The sequence below is a fragment of the Hyperolius riggenbachi genome, chromosome 6 (genome assembly GCF_040937935.1).
Source record: "Hyperolius riggenbachi isolate aHypRig1 chromosome 6, aHypRig1.pri, whole genome shotgun sequence".
Taxonomy (NCBI): Eukaryota; Metazoa; Chordata; class Amphibia; order Anura; family Hyperoliidae; genus Hyperolius; species Hyperolius riggenbachi.
In genome coordinates, this window is record NC_090651.1 from 278101117 (window position 1) to 278128966 (window position 27850).

Here is a 27850-nt window from a genome sequence, read left to right on the forward strand (position 1 = left end):
TTGGCTTTACAGCTATTCTTCCCAGTAGTAACATACGGCTGTGAACGTGGTACTATAAATAAGGTTATGCATAGAAAATTTGATGCTTTTGAATTGTTGACTTGGAGAAAGCTACTGAGAGTTCCCCGGGCTGCCAAAAGTTCAAACCTGTCAACACGAAAAGAAGTAAGGCCAGAGTGTTCACTAGTATGGTTGATACTACTATTAAAACTTAAATACAGTACTTTGGACACATAGGGCCATATCCAATTCAAAGTGATAAGTAGCTAACCGATGCAAGCTACTTACCACCTTGCCATAGCGCGAGTATTACCGGCAAATTCTATTGCCGGTTTCCTTTGCTCAATGACCGATTGTTAAAGAGCATTACTCAGGTGAAAGCCTGAGTGATGCTCCCTTTTTCTGAGCATTGGGGAGTGAGGTTTTACCCTGAGGTGCTGTCCGTCAGCAGCATGTCCTCTCCCCACACTCGTTGTGTGATAATATCACCCAAGCAAGTTCTTTTAAATTGAATAGGATAAGGCAATGCTCCATTGGTCTTGGTCTACTGTCTGGACCATTTTTATTGGCTCAGACAGTGGACACATGGGGAGCCCAGGCGGGAGCTTCAAAGATGCTTTTCCGAGGCTCCGATACACAGTAATTACAGTGACACATACACTGTAATTACACCGATGGGACTTGTGGTGAGAGGTGTTCAGCGGCAGTATATAAATTGCCAGCTACATAGGGGGCTTCAGCGATCTGTGGTGACCAGACGAGGAGCTCTGGGTGTCCCCTCTCACCATATCCATAAGTTTGCGGGGTTGTCTATGTGCCCAATGTTGTGGGATAGCTACACCCCACTTTGGTAGATATATAGGAGAAGAGGAGGATAAGACTCCCACAATGGTACTTTGCACACAAGCATTGGTTGAACCTTACATTTGGAATACCCATGACACAGGGTTTTCCTCTCTATTATTATATTTAGTACTACTAATACAAGTTATAAACTTTTGAATGTACCTATAGGGTTGTCCAGTTGGACTTCAGTGTTAAATATTTAATTTTTTAATACTTTTTGGGATCTGCTTTACCAGCCGTACAAACTCATATGACCACCATGTTTCAGAATTTTTCTGTTTATACTACAGATGGATGGTATTTAAATTACTTCTGGTAGATAGTTTGTGTTCCAGTAAAAAGAGAGAAGCATTTCCATTTATCTAATGGAATCAGTAGTGATCTTGGAGATGGTTGGACAATCATTACAGAGGGATATTTATTTATAAATTATTTAGTCACTATTTGTACATATTAAAATATAACCCCGTCCTGATTTACTTTCTTAGATTTATTAGAGATGCTGGCATCTGTACAGCTGTTAAGGTAATTCAATGGATTGTGGACTGTGGAATTTTTTCCCCCCCATGAAGTGAGCAGGGGAGATCACATGCTCTCCCAGAGTGCTCTGGGGCACAAAGCTACATGGCGTCATAGCCCAGTCACCACTGGGAGTGGGGGTTGCATACTAATATACAGCAAAATAAATATAGATATGAGAAGCATTTCTGCACTGATAATTAATCATTTTTTTCTTTTTGTACAAAATAAAGGTTCTGCTTGTCTATTGCCAGGTCTTTATTGTTTCACTGTTATAAACTAACTCAGACATTTCCCCCAGTAACTGAAACCATGTTTACATTTTTCTATTTTTCTGGAGATGATCTGAACAAATATTTTAATAAGTAAATTTGGCTTTGTAAGATTTTCAGTTTGTTATAATATTTGCATAATAACTCATTCTAGCTATATATGGACAGTACAATTGCTTGGTTGATTGTATTTTTGATCTCAAATTGAGTGTTAACCTCTTTAAAAATCAGTTGTTTGAAAGGTCCGTCAGGTTAGGTATCTCTTTTAGATAGACTCTAATAAATTATCATATGTTTGAAAAATTGTCCACACTATTTTGAAAACAATTGAGTTTTCAACTGCTGCAAAGAAATTTCATTCTTAATAAAGGCCCGCCTGAAATCTCCCACTGTGTGGCCAGTTTGAGCATACAGATGTACAGTATTCACAAACAAACTCAATTATCACTGAAAAGGTCAGTGACTTTCAATCAAACATTGTTGTAAATTGCCACCTGTCTAAAAAAATTTGTTTGTCAGACCAAACAGGAATATGGATTTTTGAAACTCTGGCTGAGCAGTCTGCCTCCTTCCTTTCAACAGTAACTGCTAGTGGTCATAAGGAACAGGAGCTGAGCTTTGTCCACATGGTTTTTGACTAGCATTTTTCACAAAACAGAATGTCTGGATTTCTCAGGGAAACATATTAATTAATTTAGTTATTTTTAAGCTGCTGGTGCGATATGTACAAACAATTTTTGATTACTTAGTTATCCTTTAATAGTAGTACAGAGGCGCCAACAGGGTAAAAACAATATTTCTTTAAAATGGATAAAAGGAAGTAGGTAGCGGTGGACTTACCCCTCCAAAACAGACACGAAAAATTGCCATTTTAAGCAAAAATCTGCTTATTTACATACTCCGAACAAGGTGCAACGTGAGTATATCCCACTTCTTCAGGCAATAAATAGGAGCATATCACCAATGCGGTCCGGTACGTAGCCTGGAGCCTCACAGAGAAATACTGTTTTTACCCTGTTGGCGCCTCTTTACTACTATTGCAGTTGTTTCCACCCCTGGTGGAGGGGAATTCTTCCTTTTTCCCGATCTACGGAGAGCGACTTCTTAATCCTGAGTGGGGACAGATCTAATCTCCTCACCTGCCTTCATAGTGGTTACCTGGACAATAACCCTTGTTTGTGAGTATAACCTACTTATACTTACCTTTCATACTCAATTTACAGTACATACTACACTATACTGGGCTCTCGGCGTCTTCCCTTATATTTTGACATATAGTTATCCTTTAAGTTCCTCCTCCCTAATTCGTTGTCTCTTCGTGAACAAATGAACTTCCCCCCAGGCATAAAAGAACTTGCTTGGGTGATATAATTACCCAGCAAATTTTTTGCCCTTTTCATGTTTCCAGCAAGCAATGCTTCCCGGCAGCAATGAGCGTTAGCTTAAACCTGCAAAGAGCAGGTCTAAACACACTAATGCATGTGTTGCGCTGCTGCATATTGGGGTCTACTTTAATAAGGAGACACTCAGAGCTCCCCGTTGTTTCACCACAGATCACTGAAGCCCCCCACGTAGCTGTGCCATCACCCCTGGCATGATGGTAGTAAACTGTAGCAGAACAGATGTATGCTAAACTGCCAGCTAACATGGCTTCATTGCTGCATGCTAGCTGAGGGTTTAGCACACATCCGCTCTGCTGCAGTCTATCTTCTACATGGGGCACTTGACACCGCCACACGTTTTTTTTCCTCCTATGATGAATCCTTATAAGTCCTCTAGAACTTAAAATTTCCAAGTGAACATAACTATTAGTCAACATCAGTAAACCAATAAACATGCTTGGCACCAGTGTGCCAACTGAATCAAGCTAAGGTCAGCGCCATCAGTCACAAGAACCATTGAGGCATTTCCAAAATACCTCCACAAATTTAAACATCTTGATAGAAATTTTCTGCTTTTGAAGTAGATATTTCATTTGGCACTGAGGTCATAAAGAAAAACTCAAACTAATGACACTCACAGAAGATTTAGGTTACATGGAAGAAACACAAAGGCACACAAGTCTATTGCTTAGAATACACTTTAGGGTCAAATCATGGTGGTTGAAATAAAAAACAGTTACTCGCTCACCTATGTTGTAAGGAAACTTCAAGAAGATGCTCACCCAGAATGGACATATGAGTGTAACAGAAGACATTGGAAGCTCTCTAAAGGGTGTAGGAAGCAACAAAGTGATCAAAGGCATCAAGCCGAACTTCAACACACCCTAATTTTTGTAAATTGATATCACAAACTTAGGGCATGCAGAGATTAGCTTCTTTACGCAAATCATAAGGTCACTTTTTTAAGTGAAAGATATTTAAACAATAGTCATACTAGGAAAAAGACCACCCATTGCTTTATCTAAAAAATATGAATAATACATCTATAATTCTTGGGAGAAGTTCCCCAATGCAATATATGTCAGGTGGAGTATAGGGAGATGTCTCTGACCTACATCTTAAAAAACATCTGCACTGATATTGATATTTACAATGGTTAATGACATCTATTATGATGTTCTGTGCCCAGAAAGAGAATAATAAGGAGGTTAATTGTCACTTAGAAAACTGCTCTGATATATACACAATCCAACAAGCAGATGGGTTTGATGGCTTTAGATCAGATGAGTGTTTGGTACATTCTGGCACAACACAAACTAACATTTTTGGCAACACACTGCGCTTGGATGGGGTTGATTAAAAATCTATAATCCAGTTTTTTTGTTTTTGTTTTTTACATGAAGCAATTGAAATTTGTATTTAGACTTTTGCTTGTTTCAGCCAAAGTGATTTTTACTGGTATAAAATAATTAAGATCAATGAATGTATTTGTTGCGATTAGGAGCAGGTTTTGCTGACCCTGCCATTGTGGTAGACGTAGGCTCTCCCGAGACGTGGGCTCTCCCAAGTCTAAATGACTATGGGTATTCACCAGAGCACTCTGCAAGGAATAATGGGCCATTACCCCTAACGGGCAATTGAATACTTTTTTGCCTAGTAGCCACCAAGTCACGACCCCCAGGATTGCCCCATCAGTGACAATAAGAGAGAACAGGAGACACTGGGTTGCAAAGATCGTAGTCAGTAATGTGAAGGTACAGGATCAGTAGTAATAGCAATCTGAGATCATGGTAGGCAGAGTTCAATAAGCAAAGGTTAACAGGCCAAGGGTCAAGACAGGTAGAGTTCAATCAGCAATGGTAAACAGGCCAAAGATTGGGACAGGTGTAGTTCTAGTATAATCAGGAAGCAAGCCAAGGGCAGTAACGGAAAGACAATCAGAAGCAAGTGGGCAGAGTAGCAAGATACAACTGCTAGTCAAGCTGCATGAACTGAAAGCACCTGAGCACAGGAGAGGCAGGCTTTTATAGCTGGCTGGGAACTTTGGCACAGTTTTCAAATACCACGCATGCACATAATTGTTTGCATCTGTTTGATAGTTTGAGCAAGCTCAAAACCTCATTAGCAGCAGAACGGATATTGATGTTTTCATCGTGACTTCCCAGCATTCACAAACAAAATGCCAGTCAGCCTTGCAATAAAATTCCCATAGATCACATGCATCCTTCTCTGATGGATAAGCTTTAGCCTGTGGTCTATCCTTATGACAAAATTATAGGGTTGCAGTATAAGACAAAAAATGGGAAGAAAATGGAACATATTTGTAGCTATCTCAACATGGATGGGAGAAGGCACCACAGGAGTATTAAAATTGAAAATAAACTTACCCTTACCCCAGATAATGAGGAATTGGTTTTCAATATAACATTTATTGGAGACTACAAAGATTACACATTTCATGGTAATATTTGCTTCCTCCAGTAAATACCATGGTGTCTTAGGGAAGAACAGCACGGACTTGGTGGCTGGTTCAACTGCTAGTTACTGTGGTTTCCCTTTAGCAACCCAATTTTGTAAGTAGTATTTCACAACTCTTGTTATCTATTTTCTTCAATATTACACTATATTGGCACTCCCGGTATTCTCTGTCTTTTTTTCTTGGTTTCTGGAGTTTATGAGTCAAAGTTCACAGACAGGACACACCCGTTATCCCAACATGACAAGGATGCAGCAGCGTTTCTAGGATCCTAAGAGATCTGGGGCACTTTTTGGCACTCCAGCGGAAAGATGGGTGTAGCCATGCAGCGGCATGTGGGTGTGGTCATGGGTGGAGCCAAATTTACATGAAATTAACAGCAATCTAAGTAGGCCTGCCTAGCAAAATGTTGGATGAAGACCCCTCTCCAATGTACTACAAAACAAAAATTCAACATATCACATAAATAGGCAGTGTCAAATAAACATAACTAGGTAGAGTTACCTGGATTCTGTGCTGGCTGGTCTAGATTTTTGTTGGGCAGGCTGGCCTGCTGCCAGGTTATCTGGCTGTTCCCCCAGAGCATTCCCTGACCATCTTGTGGACCCCCTCCTATGCTCCTATGCATCCATTGCGGCATCACAACTCCCAGCATGCCCCTATAAAAGAACCACAGCTCCCTGCATGCCCCATAAAGACATTACAACACAGAGCATGGCACCACAGCACCCAATATGCCCACATAGAGCCACCCACCATACCGCCCATTTATTCTCCACAGCTCTCTGCAAGCCCCCATAAAGGCATCACAGCATGTAGCATGGCATGCCCACATAGAGACACCATATTGCACCCAGCATACCCTGTATTGCCGTGTGCTGTGGCGTCATACTGGGTGCTATGGGGTCTCTATGGGGCATGTTGGATGCTTTAATGCCATGCTGGATGCTGTGTAGTGGTATGCTGGGTACTGTTCGGTGCCATGCTGGGTGCTGTGGTGCATCTGTTGGGCATACTGGGTATTGTGTGGTGCCATGCTGGATGCTGTGGTGGCTGTACTCTGCCTGGGGGACATCCAGGGCAACACAGAATAGATCCCGGGCAGTCACGTGCCCCTGATCCTTGGGACTAGCAACGCCCCTGCTAGGACATCATTTCTGCCATATTACATAAGTCAAAGAATTTACAAAATTCTATATTTCTGAAGCCTTGAGGAGCACAAATGTCTTCCAAGTGCAAAAAACCCTGTCAATATACATCTATGGCTCTAGTTAGATATATGGCTTACAGTGGTTGTGGGGTGTTGACCAAATACACAAGGTCAGTCTCATAAAGGAGATCACCCCCAGGATGTTTAAATTTCACCCTATTTCCTCTTTTTAGCCTTGTATAAAATAGTTTTTCACTCAGATATGGTCTTTTTCTGTACACACAGCACCACCTTCACCAAGAAGGTTTTTCATCCTTGGTTTGTAAAAAGCGATTGGATAGAAAGGCATGTAATAATCTAAGCTAAAAAGTTTTCTTTGATTAACCTCTTGGGGCCATGGAGCTCCTCTATACAAGCCAGCCTTTGCTCACACAGCTTCCAGTAAACTGAACCCGCTTATGTTCTTTACCATTTTAATTACTACAAATGAAGTGTTAAGATAATGACATTATCTTTTCACATTTACTCTCATATTTCATTTCATTTCATTTCATGCTTATTACTTTTGTTTGTCAAGAAAATTTAATTTCATACTGTGGCTAAAATAGGAAAATGCTTTCAAAATATTAGTGCAAAGCTGAAACCGCCCATTTACTTAAAGAAATCATTATGAAAAAAAAAATATATGTAAAGAACTGCACCAGTAGGGATGATTTGTTTGCAGAAATTCTTTGCTTGGAGGGCACTCCACTGGTGCATAAGTACAATATGCAGTACAACAGGATACACCTACATTCAATTATATACTCAAATGTGGAAGCCAAAAGATATAGCTGTATTATTATTATTTTTTTGTGAAAATAAAATGTGAGGCATCCCAACTACAAATATCTACCATGGGATACCAGCAAGCTGGTCAAATTACTAAAGGGGCTTAATAGTGGTGGATGAGATTGCATATTTAAAGCAAACCTGTGTGGTTTGCATGCCATAGTTTTAGATATTTACCTCAAGAGGGGGAAGCCTCCGTATCCTAAAGAGGCTTTCCCCATCCTGCTGCACAGTCATGTTCCAACACTAGGACCCCCAAAGTGTGGCCTCCCTGCGCATGCATGGTAGCATCATCCTGCTTGGCTTTCTTCATCAATTGCAGGGCCGGATCCGGTGCCTGCTACTGAACAGGCGCAGACAGCCCACACCTGCCCAGTAGTGCAGAACCTGATCCAGTTCAGCTATTGCCAACGAAATCTAAGAAGATGGAGCAACCAGGCATGTGCAAGGTGCCAAGTCGACATGTGTTTACATGCGGACCTTCGGGATCCCACCGCTGAGTACCCCATAGGGCCATTTTTTAACTTTACTTTTTTACTTTATCAAAAATGCTATTTTCATTTTTAAAAAAATATTTTCATGAAAATACATGGGCCTCAATTTATAAAAGGTTGTGTGATAAATAAAAAAAATGTAGACGTTATAATACTACATTCGGTATTTTAGACTTTTGTGTACTAATTCAAAAAAATGTTCACAGGTGCGGTAGAAGTTCAGTAATTTACCGAAGCCCATTGACAAAAACTTGTTCGGTAACAGCAGAGCAGCGTGGAGCTGTCCCTGTTTTGTTACAATCTGTTCTCCATGCAGTGAGGGCATAACAATAGTAAAGGCATCCCCACATCTCTTTAGAATGTGCATGTTTTTTAACTGCTTCTGCTTGCTCTGAATCTGTCTATTAGTCTTTCTTAACATTTTGTTTAATTTCCACAGCTTAGAAGCACTTCCAGGAGACATAACACATGCCATGCTTTGGTGATTTCCCCACTAGCTCCTCTGCATCTTCAAACAGGAACCTAAGGGGTTAAACAGCCATAGGCTCCAGAGGAAGCCTTTTTTGTTCCATTTTCTCTACTCACTGCCTTGGGGGTAAAAAAGCTTGTTCCACCTGAGAAGCCTTCACAACCTAGAGGCATATCGATCAGCGAGACTAGCAGGAGACAGAGTCTGTCTCTATTGGCTGTGCTCCTATCAATTATAGGTCCCTCTGTTTCTGCTTGTGTGAGTCACGGCTGGCTCTACACAGTCTCGCACAGTATCCGCAGTGTTTACGCTACACCAGAAGTGTGGGTAATATTTCTGAAATTTATCACATCTTTATGAATTGACATTTACTGACACTTACTTACATGTGTTGAGATATTTGCCACACAAGTCTGTAATTTACCTAAGTGCTCTGTAATTTCAGCTTTTCATGCAATGACAGTCTTTATGAATTGACATTTTCCTAAGTGCTCCGTAAAGTCAGCTGTTTTTTGCATTGCCGTATCCTGTAATGCTTTATGAATCAACCCCATTGTATTTTTGTGATGTGGTCAATGAAAATGAATACCGTGAAAACTGTGAAATTTCTTAGAAACCCCAACTTTTTGTTCCCAAATATATCACCTGGGATATCTATGGGCAAATGTGACAGTGAATTAAAAATGTTAAATGAAAAAATGCAAATACTGTGGAAAAACACAACAAAACAGCTGAAAACTTTAGAAGTGGAGTTAATGAGGGCAGCTTTCTAGGATGGAGCAGAGAGGTTTGGCTGCAGATAAGACACTTCGCTGGAAATCATGCCATCCTTTCATGTGAGTCTTGAAGAATGGAGGGGCATGAAGTGATACCAAATTGGTTTACTAAATTGCAACTGAGTAGGTTCTATAAATCCCTCACATCTCACAGACAATCCATAGCGCTCTAACCAGCTTTGAACTTCTATCCACAGTTAAGGAATAATTGCCCCAACTCCTTGGCTAGGACATATTACATCCAGGTCAACTTCTTCATCAGGTCTCACGTCTCCATTCTGTTGGATAAATGGCACTCCAATTTGGGCAAATCATTTGACATGGAAACATGGGAGAAATCCTTTGCCATCTCATACAAAATGTCACTTTTAATTTCTGCTCAAGAAAGGAATCATAAATTCTCCAGGTGGTACAGGGATCCCCTTAAACTACACAAAATTGATTCTCAGATTTCAAGTTCCTACTGGAGATGCAGAGGGGCAGAGGGTAACTTCCTTCACATATGGACCAATATGTAATTAACTTTTTATCCTGAGTTTTCTCCAAGGGTATACTGTAATCTTTCATCTTCTATTTAAAATAGCTTTTCATCCCTTTGAAGATGAAAAAGTACCCTTACCCACTTCCTTGCCTTCCCTGTCTCTTTTTCCCTCCTTCCATACCCCTACATACCTCTCCCCTCCTCCTTCCCAATGCCATATCTCCCTACTCTCTCTTATGACAGGGGAGCATATGCACTACTTAGTTTTTCCTTGTTAAATAAGCTGAAGCTGTGTAATGCCTGGCAGATCTCCTGCTTTCTTTCAGTCTCTATGCCCCAAACTATTACAGTGGCTCAGGCATGAGCTTCCGAATTCCGTGGAAGCTAAAATACCGAAATTCTGCCGAAATTGGGGTTTCTGCATTGTTCCGCGGAATCCGGAAATTTCAAACCGGATTGCGGAATAATGCGGAATTCCGGCAAAATCAGAATCGGAATGAATTGACCAATCAGGAGATGCGGAATGAGTTGACCAATCATGATCAGAAATGTGATGAATGGAAGCTGTTTATCTAGCAAGGAAATCTGATTGGCTGTTTGTGGCTCCGCCCAGGTGTGCAGGGGGGACACTAGACCCCCAGAATATATCATCCTAGGTAATGAGGAATCTGTATACCAACTTTTGTTCAAATTGGTCCGAGTCATCGCAGCATATACATATATACCCCCAAACAGTGCGCATATAAAAAACCAGCATTTCCGTAAAAAAAGGCGGAAATTTACGAAAGTACACTTTTCAATCACGTTTCCGTAATATACAACAACTTTATTGACAATAGACAACATAGACACAATCATTCGAAAATTACGGAAGTCCGGATAAAAATTACGGAAAATACATGCGGAATACCGTGGAATACTGCGGAATTACACGGAATACCGCCGGAATGTGCCGGTATACGGAATTTCGGTATGACGGCATGCAGAATTGTCCCAGAAGCGGAAATGGGCTCTTCCGACCAAGCCTGCCGTGGCTCTGATCCCGACCCACGTCTTTACCTATAGGCAAGCCCCCGCTTGAACAGGACACTGAATATGTCTCCTGACTTTGGTTACCCCAGGTCTTAGTGTGCAAGGTATATCAACTGAGGCCAAGAAAGCCAGAGTACCACCAGAGCAAACAAGACTATGCAGCTGGGTGATATTAGGTAGTGGAAGAGGTTACACAGATCACCCCAGGAGCTATGGACAAGGTTGCAGGATTGCTCAGAGCGACTGCAGCTCTGAGCTTTCGATAACCGCCACAAAAAAACAGGATACAATGGTTGCCCTGAGCCTCTGATGTCCTGCATAATGAGTAACAAGTCAGACAACAGACAGACGGAATGCTTGCCAGCAAACAAGACACACTGGTTGCTCAGGGCGGCCACAGCCCTGAGCCTCTGATGTCCAACACACTGAGTAACAAGACAGACAATAGAAAGACAGACGGAATGTTTGTCAGCAAACAAGGCACACTGGCTGATCATGGCAACTGCAGTCCTGAGCCTCTGATGTCCAACACACTGAGTAACAAAGACAGACAACAGAGAAACAGACTGAATGCTTGCTAATCTAATTGCTGCCCCAGTGATAGCAAACATCCACACTGACTTGGACAAGACAAACAAGTAAGAGCGTAACTAGTAGCAACCGCAGCCTATAGTTATGTCCACAGGACTAGCAGCGACAGACAGACAGAAGGATTGTTTCCCAAGCAATAGCAAACATGAAAACTGGCACAGACAAAACAAACAGGTAGGAGCATAACTAATAGCAACCGATGCTACAGTCATGTCCACAGGAACAGAGCAAGCAGGAATACTACCAGTCACCAACATGGTGAATGCAGTCTCCAACTATCAGGATGGTAAATACTTCACTGTACCCCTGCAGGTGCAGTTAACATCCAGACAGGCAAGGCAAGATAATGCAATACAATATACAACTTTCAACACCATGAACCAAGCAAACAACTATGGCTAAGCTGTATGCTATGTCAGGCGAGGTCTGAGAGGAGAGGCAGGCTTTTCTATGGACATCAGCCAATGAGAGCAGACATGCAAATTCCCACACAGCTGACTAGTAATCATGCAATCCTGTGTTAGCCTGATTGAAGACTGCGAGCTGCCTATGAATGGAAAGGACTTTCATTACAAATTCATGCCAGATTATGCAACTACATGCATGTAAGAAATCCACAGCTGTCTGACTGCAGTTCAACTGCAGTAAGCCTTAGATGGATTCATGACAACATCATGAGCTCCTCTGAACTGCAGAGCGATTGCAGATAGCAATGAGACTCATTGCAAATGCAATCAAAACAAAGGCCACCAAGTGCAGGCAGAGAAATCAAAACTGCTCGGTTGCAGCTCTGCTGCAACCGACAGGAGGGATCCTTATAAGATGTTAATACGTGTATTGCCTAATTCACGTGTTTTTTGCTACGGCAGTGTCTATATATACCTCATATTTGTATAAAACAATAAAATTTAATTGTTTTTTAAAAAAAAATAGCTGAAAACTGTGAAAAATGGAAGAGTATTGTAGAATGATTTAATGCAAAAAGAATATCATCATTTTCGCTCATCACTAATCAAGAAAGACAAGTAAGTTCCAGTTGGAACTCCAATTTACTCTTTAAGCTTTTATTTAAACTCCAATGTTTTGAAGTCACAAGCACTCCTTTATCAAGGAGTATTAAGCACCAGCCAAATATGAATGCTGGTCTTGCACTCACCAGATTGACATTGTGCACTGTGTGGTATTTTCATCTATTCCTTGGTATGGTGAAGCCATTCACTATCAATATGAACACTCAACTGATCACTTGGCTATAACTGAATAGGAATGCTATCCTTAGAAATCTGTTGTTTGTGTATTGTTGCTTTGCTAAATCATGATGATCCTTAGCACCTCTTTGGTATAATTGGTTGATTATATACCTTACTACAGTATAATCCTACAAAATCCCTGACCTTGTGCAAGTGTACCTACAGTATAATAATTGTTACAGTTTTGGAGGCAAAGGATGATCACATAAAATATGTATTTGATTTAGATTTTTTCAGTTACCTCACTTTATTTTACTACCAATTTACAAAATGCAAAGTGAGGTTGCTTTACATTTTGTAAATGGATAGTAAATAAAAAAAAAAAATAGAATTTATATTTGTAAAATTTTTAAAATTTGTAAAAAATTTTTTTACTAACATCGTCGGGGCCACTTACAGATTTAAAGGTCTGTGCAGAACACTCCAGACCAAGTGGGCGTGATCGCGAGTGGCACTCATGCAGGCGCAATAGATGCCGGCCTGGCGAGGTTAGCATCTGTAACAGAGGTGATCCCAGGACACCGGAGCTGTGGCGAGGGACATATTGACTGCTAGGAGCTGGTGGAAGCCCCAGGTAAGTAGATCTCATTTTGGGGGGGAGCTCGGATATATGCTTTAATGGAACTTTGCTTTTATTTTACATTGTGTTATTTTGTAGAATGATCAGATTTGCTTAGTTCATGGGAAAATAAGGAAGACCCTTATAACAATAACACCATAATATGTATATTTGTAATGTATGTTATATCCCTCCCTGGTTATCAAAGTGGAAAAGTCAAAAAAGGCAAAAAGGCGAAGTGGGAAAGGGGAGAATGGGGGGAGAATAAAAGGAAAAGCGGCGCAAGCAGGAAAGGGTAAAGGTGAAGGAGAAGGGAGAAGGAGTGTGATGGAGAAGACTGAAGGTGGGAGGACAAGTAAGGATGGAGAGGCCTAGATAATACAGGGGAGAAAGAGGGGAAATAAAGAATAGACTAAGTGAAGGGAAAAGGTATGGTGGGAAGGAGGGAAAGGGCAGCAAGGTGATGGAGAGGACAGATGGAGGGGGAACTGAGGGGTCAGGAGGGTTTAGGGTATGTAGAGAAATAGGGGTTTTAAACAATGGCTATCATTCCTAAAGCATTACCGCATACAGTAATGCTGAAAACAGTTGACCTTACCGAGCACTTAGCAAAATGTAAATTTATAAAAGCTGTTGAAAAGCTCAAATTATCGAGCAGTGAGGTAAATTACCGCCTTGTGCTGTGATTATCTCAACACATGTCACTAAATGTCAATTCATAAAGATTAGAGCAGGCGGTATTGGGACAGAGAATACCGCTTGCTTGGAGGAGGTGATAAACATGCGGATACGAGCAAAGTAGGCTGTGCAGAGAGCCGAAGTCTCTGCGAGTCTGTGCAGGGAGCCGAAGTCTTTGTGAGTCAGTCTGTGCGAGTCTGTGCAGGGAGCCGAAGTCTGTGTGAGTCAGTCTGTGCGAGTCTGTGCAGGGAGCCAAAGTCTGTGTGAGTCATCTGTGCAGGGAGCCGAAGTCTGTATGAGTCATCTGTGCAGGGAGCCGAAGTCTGTGTGAGTCATCTGGGCAGGGAGCTGAAGTCTCTGCAAGTCTGTGCAGGGAAGCGTAATTACAGCTTGTAACAAAAGAGAGATTTCGCCACACTTCTGCTGTACCGCTTAATGGGCTGCGGTAATTTACCGAACTTCAAAGACAGCTGTGAAAATCTTTATGAATTAGCACACAAAGGTCCAAAATACCGAATGCGGTATTTTCCCACCCAGATTTTTTTTTTACCGAACACACTTTTATGAATGATAGTCAATATCTAAAATTTTTTTTTTAAAAACTGATCGGTTTAAAATGCATTCTGATCTGCAACCTGACAAGTGTGAACTGACCCTTACCCCCTTACACACCCTGTGCAGCAATACATTGCTGCTATGAGGCGCCTGGTTTTGCACTGGGCACTGGGCACCAAAACCACCTGCTTTGGTCTCTTTCTCTTCTGATTTCTCTCTTGCTCTTCCTGCCACTTAGCTTTTACCACTTAGCTTTCTCACTGCAATGCTGATGATCACTCTGTCTTCCTCTGTTGTGTTTCCTCTCATCCTTCTTGCACCTTCTTCTAATATCCCCCTTTTTGGTTTATTTTGCTAGTTTTTAAAGAGGAGCTGTTAGGTATAAGGTCTCAGAGAAAATAAACACATATATCAGTAGCTAAAGATTGGCTGTACTTACATTACATATGCATTTCACTGTCCACGTTTGGATTTCACAGAATTTGTATATAGTATATGCAGAGATAGATGCTCCTGACAGCTCATGGCAGGCTCCATGTTTTTCTGTCAAATGTGTCGTCATGTCCTGCCTGCTTCCTGATCACAGATAAGCTCGTACTTGAACAACACAGTGTGCAGTGAATATTAATGAGCCATGTGGCTAGGAACAATAGCTGACTCCTGCAGTGTACTCTGCCCAGAGATTTATCAGTGCTACGCGCTGGACTGATTACAAGCTGCTGTAACGTCTCATTAGCAGCCGAGGGGAGGGCCCCAGAATGCTTTGCAGTTTAGTATGCGGCTTGCGTCCTTATGGGTCTATAACAGCCTTTCTGATAAGCACACATCAAAGGTAACTGAGATTTTTATCTTCACTAATGGCTTTATGGCTTCCTTCTAAACTGTTTAACACAGGAGAATAGAGGTTTAAATTAGCTTCTGCAGCCTGACAGTTACTCTTTAATAAATCCCAGTCAGGTCTGCAGTGTTACTTATGTGCTCCAAAGATCTCAGATCCAAAAGACCCTTCGTGAACCAGACCCAAAATTTTGAAAGTGAAAAATAAATGAATAATTCCATTCTTAAAAAAAAAAAAGTTTTTAATAACAAACTAACAAACTTTTGTAATTGAAATCAGCTGAACTGTACTTAGTATGCTTCCATTGTGTAGCATTACATTTTAGTCTCTAACCTTTGACATCCAGCACTCATTTTTTTTATATTTCCTGCAACATAAAGTACTCAGTTGCCTGCAACACTCTCAGTTCTCTGCCCCCTCTTCTTTCTCAATGTCTGTTTTTTTTTTTTGTTTTTTTTTTACCGTACTGAAATGTTAGCGTTTTTTGTTGCAATGCATTGTGGGAGCATATAGATAAGCTTTTAAATGTCTCAGTGCAGCACACAAAAAATAACTCAGTGATGTATTACTTTGCTAGGATCTTTACATTTGTATCGTGTCTTCTGTGACAAAGGATCATAGATGGGGAATACCTGTCTGCTTCTGCTTTTGTATATATTGAATATTGTTAGATAATAGCACAATCACACAATAAGAACAAGACAGTTCTTTTTGGGGACAGAAACTTCATACACATATAAGGCATGTAAGGCTCCAGGAATCCAAGACTTTTCAATAGACAAGCATTTGGCTGACACCTAGCTGAGATGTAGTATGTGGTACTGTGTTAGCCATAAATACAAAAAAAGTATAACTGCAGCAAGCAAGACTTTTTAGCTAAATAGATTTGCAGATGCAAGCTTTTTTAAAGTTTGAATTCCCTGCTTTTGGCCATGTTAGCAAAAAAAATGTATTGACTGCTAAAGCTATAGCATCATTCTGCTAACACTTACCTGGGAAGACAAATGGCACTGTTAATGCAGGAAATAACCAAAACAAGGACATTGGCTTAGCAGGTACAGTATATAGATGTGAGATACTGTGAAGCTCTAAGTCAGGCATGGGCAAACTCGGCCCTCCAGCTGTTACGGAACTACACGTCCCACAATGCATTTGCCTTTATGAGTCATGACTGTGGCTGTCAGACTCCTGCAATGCATTGTGGAACTTGTAGTTCCATAACAGCTGGAAAGCCGAGTTTGCCCATGCCTGCTCTAAGTGAACAGGTAAATATGGAAACAGAGATGGATTAATAAAAAATGAGGTCCTAGGCAAGGCAGGAGCTCTGGGTCCCCTTATGGCCATAATGGTACGCTGAGGTGGAGAGGAGTCAGATAAGGTGGCTGGTTGGCCCCTTGACATCAACTAGGCCCCAGGCACCTGCCAATGTTGCCTTGTGGATGATCCTACTTATACCTGAGCTGGGTTACCAGCTACAAAAATAAATAGATAATGTAAAAAAGTGGCATGTAAGTCAAAGTACAATGCAGGAAATAAAGAGGATGCAGATATTGTTACAGTACTTGTGGCTTGGTGAATTTGGTTAGATACACCCAGGGCATGGAAGTTCTATGTTTGGCCTGGAAGAATATAAGTGTGATGCCTGGCCAAAATGGCATCCCTAACACTATAGGGGCAGAAGGAAAGCTTATCAAACTGTTCAATAGCTTGCGTGTGGGTAGATAATGGGGAGCTAGTCTACTTTAGGTGACCCAGCAGGAATCCCCATAGACTAGCGCTGAACACACATTTTCACAACGAATGATGCCGCTTCAGCACCATTAAATTTAATAAAATGTACATTTAAAGATCTTGAACTGAGTGTGGGAAATGTTTCAACCTCTTTCAAATTTAGCGGTTAATAGCAAAGCCCCCTTACATAGTAGATACAACAAATTTGCAGGGTACATGGAGGGGGACAGTGACTACAAGAGAAAAAAAAAACTTCAAAAAGACCTTACAGTTTTTGAGAAAATCAATTTTAAAGATCTCGTACTAAGTGTGGGAAATGTTTCAACAGCCACCGACTTTAGCGGCTAATAGCAAAGCCCCCTTAAATGCCAGAAACACCAAATTTGCATGGGAATGTTAAGAAGAACAGTGGGAACAATAGGACAAAAAACATTCAAAAAGACCTTATACTTTTTGGGTAAATCGATTTTTAAAATTTCAAAGAAAAATAGTATACATAAATGCGTAAATGACAGTTCTTAGGGAAACAATTCCCGTCGACTTTAGCAGTTAATAGCAAAGGCCGCTTAGATCCTAGCAACACCAAATTTGCAGGATATGTTAAAAAAAATTGCAGGAAACAATATTTTTAATGTGCTGAGTGTGGGAAATCTGAAAATAAAATGACGTGGGGTCCCTCCTCCCAAGCCTCTTTAACCCCTTGTCCCCATGTAGGCTGGGATAGCCAGAATGCGGAGCCCTGGCCGACTGGGGCTTCGCACCCTGAGCTATACCAGCCCACATGGTCCATGCTATGGGGGGGCTCCAGGGGAGAGGGGCGGCCAAGCCTTCCCTTCTCCCTACCGAGCCCTTGTCCAATCCATGGACAAGGGGCTCTTCCCTACCTCCAGTGCCCCAGGAGGAGGAGGTGGAGGTGACGACTTCCTTGGGGGTGGGTTCATGGTGGTATCTGGGAGTCACCTTCCTGCCCAGAATCTGACAGCTGGCTTGTCGGGAACTGTTAGCCCGCCAGCTTTTACCATACAAGCTAGTGGAGTCTGAGGCCTTTAAAAAATGTGTAGCGATTGGGACACCGCAGTGGAAGGTACCCGGCAAAACTTATTTTTCCAGGAAGGCAATCCCCAACCTGTACCATAATGTGGAAAGCCAAGTCAAGGCCTCTCTGGCACACAGTGTTGGGGCAAAGGTCCATCTAACCACTGATACCTGGTCTGCAAAGCATGGTCAGGGAAGGTATATCACCCCATGCTACACAAGGCCTATTCCACTTCCCAGTGCACTAATTACATTTTTTTTCTACATAACATTGAATTTTTTTTCTCAAATTAAATTTGTATGTGTAAACCTGCAGCATGCAGCAAGTCACCGCATCTCTGGCACACAGTTTTGGAGCAAGGTCCATCTAACCACTGATACCTGGTCTGCAAAGCATGGTCAGGGCAGGTATATTACCTATACCGCACATTAAGTAAACCTGCTGACCACTGGCAAGCCTCCACTGCGTGGCTCTGCATTGGAGTTGGCAACACCGCCATGAATGGCAGCCAGGCCTACTGCCATCCTGCCACCTGCTGACCACCACTGGCAAGCCTCCTGTGGAGTTGATGACACCACCACGAATGGCAGAGAGGCTGCCACCTCCTCTTCTACTCCTACTCCCCCTACGCCTCCTTCACCATCCTCTTCGCTATCCTCCTTACCTGAGTCCTCCTCTGCTGCTGCTGCACTCTCTTCTACTACAAGTGCACAACCCCAGCTCCCCAGGGCCTATTCTACATCCCAGTGTGCACGCACTAATAACATTTTTTTCAAAATTACATTGACTTTTTTTTTCTAAATAATAACTACATTTTTTTAATAAATGACAATAACATTTTTTCTTAAATTAAATTTGTATGTGTAAACCTGCACATACATGTGCAGAGCCTAGTCACTGCCCCTCTTGTCAGTAATTCAAAGATGGAGCTGGCACACCTTTTTAAGTTCTGGGTGCTTGATGTTGTGACAAGGCAGTGCCACTATTCAATCACAAAGTATTCGAGTACATCAGCACACCAGTCATGATTAGAATGCGACGCACATTTTATTGTGCACTATTGCACATAAAAGTCCAACAATTGTATTGGGGGCCACGCAGGGTCCCCTCTTCTCAAGGCATGTGCAGTGCATTCTATTTCACGACTGGTGTGCTGATGTACTCGACTACTTCGCCTCTCTTGTAAGTGACACTCACCAGGGATGCAAAGCAACAAACATTCATTTTATTTTTTAAAAAAAATTTCAATTTTTGGGTAAAATGTGTATGACTTGACATTGTCCGGCCTCTGCTACAGCATTTGCAAAACATTATTTTTTTGGGGGTGGGGGGGGGGTCAAATTACAAAAGCTATACATACATGTGCAGAGCTAAGTCATCGCATCTCTTGACAGTGTCACTGACCACTGTCACATTCCAGACCTGGTAGCGCTCAATCTTGCGTGGCTGCATGGTCGTGTAAATAGTTAGCATGGAGGAGTTCACAAACAAGCCAAAATAAAATAAAAATATAATACTGTATTTAGGTTGTACACTGGTTCCATCATACAGTTTTATTAATAACTTCCCATCATGGCATGTGCTACACAACCATGCTGGTCGGTTCAGTTGAGCGCACATGCAGCACCACACACCTAAGGGTCTTACAGGCCTGTTATCGCTCAATCTCGGTAAATGCGGCGTGTGGTCTGTCACTGTAAATGTGGACATAACCCTTACACTACCACCATGTGTACACACTCCGGACATTTTAAAGCAGCCCTCTTCAAATGTAGTAATGTACTGGGATTTCTGCCCTTTAGGGAATAAAACACAACTCTGCGTCAACTACATAATTTTTGGTAGGACTTTTGGCATGGATCCCCCTCGGGCATGCCACAGGCCAGGTGCTGGACCCCTTGAAACAACTTTTCCATCACTTTTGTGGCCAGAAAAACTCCCTGTAGGTTTTAAAATTTGCCTGTCCATTGAAGTCTATGGCGGTTTGCCTGGTTCAAAATTTGATGTTTGCGACATCTCTATGTATGCATAGATTGTATGTATAGTTTATGTATGTGTATGCATCAATTGTCTCATTTATGTATGCATAGATTGTATGCATATTGTATAGCAGGCCATGCACTAATCTATTTGACAGTCAAAATATAGCATATTTAATCACTGTGATTGAATCGGCTGTGAAATTGGTAATGCAAATGCCCACTTGATTTATGTTCGAAATTGATCGATTTGGTTAATCAGATAAGATGGAAAATGTTGCTCAATTGCCATCAGTTTGGGATCGCGTTGCTAGTGGTGTTCGATTTGGCAATGACCAATTAGAATAGTGCCTGTACTCTCACCGGTCTGGCTGCCATGTATCCTCCCAGGTCTGGTGCTTCATGCGGCTAATCTCCCCCTACATGTGTCCTCTTCTCGTGTCATGTGACAAGTCGAATACATGCTGAAGCTGTAGTGTGTGAACTAGCTTGTCAGAAGACCAGGACTAGAAGAGAGACATGGGAAGGAGACCCGCCACATAAAGTTAAAGTACCTCACCCAGGAGGACATGCACCAGCCGGGCAGGTGAGAATACCGGTGCCGGCCGGTGGGGGGAGCATAGATGGGAAGGCATGTGGCCTGTGGTTGGCGAGGCAGGCAGTGACTCCACAGATTTTGAATTGATTTCATGCTGAAACTGATTCAAAACCTGTGGGCAGTGTGTAGGCAGTCAATAGTAGGGCTGAGCTCTCGGATTCTGAATTTTGAGTTTGGCATCGGAATTTGGCAGTTCCAAGTGCACACTCAAAACTTCCGAGTATAGAATTCGGATTTCCATTTAAGTCAATAGTGCCAAATTCCGCGGTTAATTGTGAAGCCCTTGTGCATGCTATCATCACCAAATTTGACATGTATGTTAAGCAGATGAGTAGGAACATGATAAAAAAAATTGTGAAAAGACCTTATAGTTTTTTAGCAAATTGATTTCAAAGTTTCTTAGGAAAAATGTTTTTTAAACTGTGTAAAATGACACTGCTGCAGTACAGGTTACTGCATTCCGAGTTCTATAAAAATATTGTATACATTTCATGAAAACAGACAGCGTGGGGTCCCCTCCCCACCAAGCCTCCTTAACCCCTTGTCTCCCATGCAGGCTGGGATAGCCAGAATGCGGAGTCCCGGACATGTGGGGCTTCGCACCCTGAGCCTTACCAGCCCGCATGGTCCATGGTATGGGGGGGTCTCTGGAGGAGAGGGGCGGCCAAGCCTACTCCTCTCCCCCAGAGCTCTTGTCCAAGGGGCTCTTCCCCACCTCCGGTGCCCAGGAGGAGGTGGGGGCCGCCGACGTCCTGGGGGGGGTTCATGGTGCCATCTGGGGTTAAAAAAAGAAAAAAAACATGACAACAAAAAAAGTCCTTTATTGTTCTAGATTAACCAGGGATACTTACCTTGCGATAGTCCCACACCAGTATCCTCAGGAGTGGTCCCACACCAGTATCCTTTTAGGACAACCCACCACCCTCCCACACCCACAAATTCCCGACGCTGAATGGTCACAGTCAGCCTCTGCATCTGTATAGTAGAGGCTGGGAACACCAAAATGTTGCCTTTGAAACAAGAAATTTCGGCAAACAGTAATGCAATCAAAATGGCCGCTGGGAAAATGCCTGATCGCTGGAGGCCACACTAGAGTGGCGAAACCAGCCCTTTTTCACATAGATGGTGGGTCCAGGTGACCAGAGCAGGAGGTGCCCTGGTCCCCTGGACTCGCCCATTCATGTGAAATAACGCTCACTGTGACACTCTGAGGTGGCCTCTGGGGAACGGGGATTCCCCAGCAGCCATTTTTTTGTGCCACTGTTTGCCGAAAATTATTGTTTCAGAAAACAATTTTCATGTTTCCAGCTTATGCAATACAGATTGCAGAGGCTGCTACAGCCATTAAGCCTCGGGAGATGGGCGTTGGACCACTTCTGAGGATACTGGCGTGGGATTATCGCAAGGTAAGTATCCCTGGTTAATTTAGAACAATAAAGGACTTTTTTCATTTTTGTGTTTTTATTTCTTTTTTTAACTCTTTGTGCAAATAGATAAGGGGTACTATATACCCCCATACCCTTTTCACCTGGGGAGGACATCTGTGGATCCGCTTGTTAAAGAGGAAGTGGTCCCAAACAGAGGCGTTCCTACCATAGGGTGCAGGGGGCGGGGTTCACCGGGTGACTGTCAGCGAGGGGGTGTCGACACAACCCCCTGCAGCGGCAGAGCAGGATGGGAAGCAGCGCTAGAAGGAGGGGCAGCAGAGACAGCAGGGGGAGGGCGGCCAGCACCCCCTCTCCCTCTCCTGGATCCCCTCCTTCGGCCTCTCCTCCCCGCCATATAGTACCGGCAACTGCAGGCTCGGTGGGCGGATAATTATTCACCTCACTTCCGCGTTCCAAGCACTGGAGCGCAGAGTCAGTCGGCACAACTCTCTGCCTTCAATGCCATCCACTGTGCTTCCGCTAATTGGGAAGCAAAGTGGGCAGCATTGAAGGCGGAGAGTTGTGGCGACTAATGCTGCACTCAAGTGCTTGGAACACGGAAGTGTGGTGAGTAATTATCCGCCCGCCGAGCCTGCAGTTGCCGGTACTATATGGCGGGGAGGAGAGGCTACCTACCTATTAGCCCGCCCACCCTCCCACCAGGCGACCTACCTACCTATTAGCCTGCCCACCCTCCCACCAGGTTACCTACCTATTAGCCCGCCCACCCTCCCACCAGGCTACCTACCTATTAGCCCGCCCACCCTCCCACCAGGCTACCTACCTATTAGCCCGCCCACCCTCCCACCAGGCTACCTACTAGCCCACCCACCCTCCCAACAAGCTACCTACCTATTAGCCTGCGCATATAGCAGAACGCAATGGACGTTGAGGTAAGTGCCTGTTTTTAATCTTGGGAGGTGTGTGCGGGCGGCTCTTCCCGGCGCTGGCCACGCTGGGGAGATCGCCTGCACCCCCCAGCCTCCACCTCCGGGGTGCCGCTGTGTGGGTTCCAGGCGGTGAGAGTGCCTGGGACCCCCGCGGCCCCCCGGTTGTATGGGGGCAATGGGAAGCCTCCTCGTGGCGCCCCTGGATAGTGCTGTATAGCATGAACTAATTCCCGCAGGACGATTGTTTTGCGGTTTTTGGTTTTTGACCCTGCATATTTAGGCATGCGAAAGCAAATGCTTATTTGCATGAGCAATGTCTCGTGATTAGCCAATAGGCCAAATTTGCAAAGCCAGATTTGTCAGGTTCACTTGGTTGATGCACACATGTTCTTTCTCTGTTGTAATTAGCATTGCATTTCTTTCTTCTGAGGGCAGGTAGTGAGTGACTTGTTTTAGGAGGTGAGAGCCCTGGAGCAGGCTATTTACGCCTGTCCGCCCCTTATGTGTCGCGCCCAGGTTATGCGCATATAGCAGAACGCAATGGACGTTGAGGTGAGTGCCTGTTTTTAATCTTGGGAGGTGTGTGCGGGCGGCTCTTCCCGGCGCTGGCCACGCTGGGGAGATCGCCTGCACCCCCCAGCCTCCACCTCCGGGGTGCCGCTGTGTGGGTTCCAGGCGGTGAGAGTGCCTGGGACCCCCGTGGCCCCCCGGTTGTATGGGGCAATGGGAAGCCTCCTCGTGGCGCCCCTGGATAGTGCTGTATAGCATGAACTAATTCCCGCAGGGCGATTGTTTTGCGGTTTTTGGTTTTTGACCCTGCATATTTAGGCATGCGAAAGCAAATGCTTATTTGCATGAGCAATGTCTCGTGATTAGCCAATAGGCCAAATTTGCAAAGCCAGATTTGTCAGGTTCACTTGGTTGATGCACACATGTTCTTTCTCTGTTGTAATTAGCATTGCATTTCTTTCTTCTGAGGGCAGGTAGTGAGTGGCTTGTTTTAGGAGGTGAGAGCCCTGGAGCAGGCTATTTACGCCTGTCCGCCCCTTATGTGTCGCGCCCAGGTTATGCGCATATAGCAGAACGCAATGGACGTTGAGGTAAGTGCCTGTTTTTAATCTTGGGAGGTGTGTGCGGGCGGCTCTTCCCGGCGCTGGCCACGCTGGGGAGATCGCCTGCACCCCCCAGCCTCCACCTCCGGGGTGCCGCTGTGTGGGTTCCAGGCGGTGAGAGCAGTGCTGCTCGGATACCCCTTTTCAAAATCCGGATCCGATTCGGATCCGGATACCCCGCTATCCGATCCGGATCGGATATCCGAATTCAAAATTTTCCGATCCGAATCCGATTCGGATATCCGACCCTAGTATCCGATCGGATTCGGATATCCGTGTTTAATCCCGGAAGTGGCCTTTAAATTGCTTTAAAAAGGTTTTTTAGGGTATATGAGGCATGTAGCATCATAATTGTGAAAAGGGAAACACTGATGATGTGGGGAGTGGACTTAAAATCCCCCCCCCCCAAAAAAAAATGGCTGTCAATCAACATCAGAGTGGTATATCAGGAAGCAGTCGTACTGACGCAGTTGGGGCCTCCCCACAACTCGGACAGCAGACACCTCCAAAAAAAATTACACAGCTATTGTGTTTACATAGTTGACCACGGCACTGTTGTAGGTACCACGGCACAGTAAAAAATTAGGAGAGGTTCCAGGAAGCGGTCGTACTGACGCAGTTGGGGCCTCCCCACAACTCGGACAGCAGACACCTCCAAAAAAAATTACACAGCTATTGTGTTTACATAGTTGACCATGGCACTGTTGTAGGTACCACGGCACAGTAAAAAATTAGGAGAGGTTCCAGGAAGCGGTCGTACTGACGCAGTTGGGGCCTCCCCACAACTCGGACAGCAGACACCTCCAAAAAAAATTACACAGCTATTGTGTTTACATAGTTGACCATGGCACTGTTGTAGGTACCACGGCACAGTAAAAAATTAGGAGAGGTTCCAGGAAGCGGTCGTACTGACGCAGTTGGGGCCTCCCCACAACTCGGACAGCAGACACCTCCAAAAAAAATTACACAGCTATTGTGTTTACATAGTTGACCATGGCACTGTTGTAGGTACCACGGCACAGTAAAAAATTAGGAGAGGTTCCAGGAAGCGGTCGTACTGACGCAGTTGGGGCCTCCCCACAACTCGGACAGCAGACACCTCCAAAAAAAATTACACAGCTATTGTGTTTACATAGTTGACCATGGCACTGTTGTAGGTACCACGGCACAGTAAAAAATTAGGAGAGGTTCCAGGAAGCGGTCGTACTGACGCAGTTGGGGCCTCCCCACAACTCGGACAGCAGACACCTCCAAAAAAAATTACACAGCTATTGTGTTTACATAGTTGACCATGGCACTGTTGTAGGTACCACGGCACAGTAAAAAATTAGGAGAGGTTCCAGGAAGCGGTCGGTCGTACTGCCGCAGTTGGGGCCCCACAACTCGCACAGCACAGACACCTCCAAAAAAATTACACAGCTGACCATGGCAGGTACCACGGCACAGTTCAAAAAATAAGAACCTGGCTTCATGAAGATGGAAAGGACCCAATCAGTAAAAATTCGGGCTAGAGCTTTTCAATGCAAAAATATCAAAACTTTATTAACGCAGACATAAAAAGAATAAAAATTCTCTGTTAGAGGTTCCTTGTAAATATATCCAATACAAAAATACAGTACAGACATCAGCTTAATCGTAGACTTAGTGCAAATTTTGAGAGAGGCAACGACACGCTCGTTTCGGGCACAAAGGGCCCTTCATCAGGCCAGGTTGCAGAAAGCACTGTCTACAAAAAAAAGCATATGAATAAATGTATATTAGTAACAATAAAATGTATAGGAAAAGTATAACCAGCACCTCACAGAGAAAAGGCCCCAAGGGTGAAAAATGATGACGCCATGTGGGCACCAGGTCTCATATCGACAGACCTCCACACTCGTCACTGACGAGTGTGGAGGTCTGTCGATATGAGACCTGGTGCCCACATGGCGTCATCATTTTTCACCCTTGGGGCCTTTTCTCTGTGAGGTGCTGGTTATACTTTTCCTATACATTTTATTGTTACTAATATACATTTATTCATATGCTTTTTTTTGTAGACAGTGCTTTCTGCAACCTGGCCTGATGAAGGGCCCTTTGTGCCCGAAACGAGCGTGTCGTTGCCTCTCTCAAAATTTGCACTAAGTCTACGATTAAGCTGATGTCTGTACTGTATTTTTGTATTGGATATATTTACAAGGAACCTCTAACAGAGAATTTTTATTCTTTTTATGTCTGCGTTAATAAAGTTTTGATATTTTTGCATTGAAAAGCTCTAGCCCGAATTTTTACTGATTGGGTCCTTTCTACATATGTAACGTGTTAATAGGGGAAAGTGGATTACCCCATAAAAGGATCATAAGGTTTTTTCTTTTTCCCTTTGTGTAAAAAGACGCTACTCCCAACTATATATGAAACTTCATGAAGATGGAGTCAGGAGGTTGTGGTGGTAAAGGGTGGTTAAGCAGGCCAGGCATAGTGATTACCACTCAGCCACTTCATTTCCCCCTCTTGCCAACAACAGGGGCCAGGAACTCACCAACTGCCCAAGCCTCGTTCATCTTTAAAAAAGTCAGTCTGTCCACAGACTGGCCTGACAGACAAGAGCGCTTCTCAGTGACCACGCCACCGGCCGCACTGAAGCACCTTTCCGACATAACGCTGGAAGGCGGGCAGGACAGCACTTCCAGGGCGTATTGCGCCAGCTCGCCCCAGATATCCAGGTGCTTCACCCAGTACTCCAAGGGGTCCACAGGGGTGTCGGTGTCAAGCCCGCTATAGGACCCCATATAATCGGCCACCATCCGGGTCAGGTGCTGGTTCTGGCTTTGAGAGCCGGATGCTGCTGCAGGCACCTCCTCTGTAGGCAGCGGTACTGGTGTGGCATAGAGCGCCTTTGTCAGAGACAGCAGGTTTGTTGGGCGCCTGCTGATGCTGGATGCAGGCACCTGCTGCTGTGCTGGCTGGACTGAGACAGCAGGGGGGGTGGGAGTCCGGGGGAAGGCTTCCTCCAAGCGCCGAACCAGAATCCGCTGCAAGTCCCTGATTCGGCGCACAGGGTCTCCTCCTACAGGCAGGAACTGAGCCAGCTTCCCCTTCAGCCGTGGGTCCAGCATCAGGGTGATCAAGATGTCCTCCCGAGCACTCATCTCCTTCACCCTTGGGTCTTTGCGCAGGCACTGCAGCATGTGCGCTGCCATAGGGAAGAGGGCTGCCATCTCTGCTGACCTATGATATTCTGCACCGCTGACAGTGCTGTCGTCCTCCTCTGATTCCGGAGCCTCATCTTGCTCTCTCCACCCCCGCACTACTGCAGCTGCACTCCGCTGTGCCCCCTCCTCTTCAAGGTCAGGGACCTCCAACTCCTCCAAGTCCTCCTCCAACTCCTCCGAATCCTCCTCCTGCTGCACAGAGGTGGACTGTGAAGTGTGCTGCTGCTGCTCCTGCTGGATCAAGGCTTCCTCTCCCACTTCCAGCAGAGCATCGAGGGCCTTGTCCAGCATGCACACAATGGTCACCCACTCACACAGCGACGCATGGTCCCGGCTGACCATGTTGGTGGCCTCCAGGAAGGGTGCCAGCACAAAGCACACCAGCTGCATTTTTCCCCACTCAGCAGGGCGGATGATGTCTGGGAGGTGGGTGGTGCCGGTCCCCAACAAGTTGGCATCCATGGTGGCTCTGGCCAGGTACAGGTTGACAGCCCGCCTCTGTTCAACCAGACGTTCCAACATCGCCAGGGTGGAATTCCAGCGTGTTGGAACGTCTATAATGAGGCGGTGCTGTGGGAGGTTCAGCTCCAGCTGCACGGCTGTAAGGGTCGCTGTGGCACCACCCGAGCGGCGAAAATGACCCACCGTTTTCCTTGCCGCTCCCAAAAGAGTGTTCATCCCCTGGTA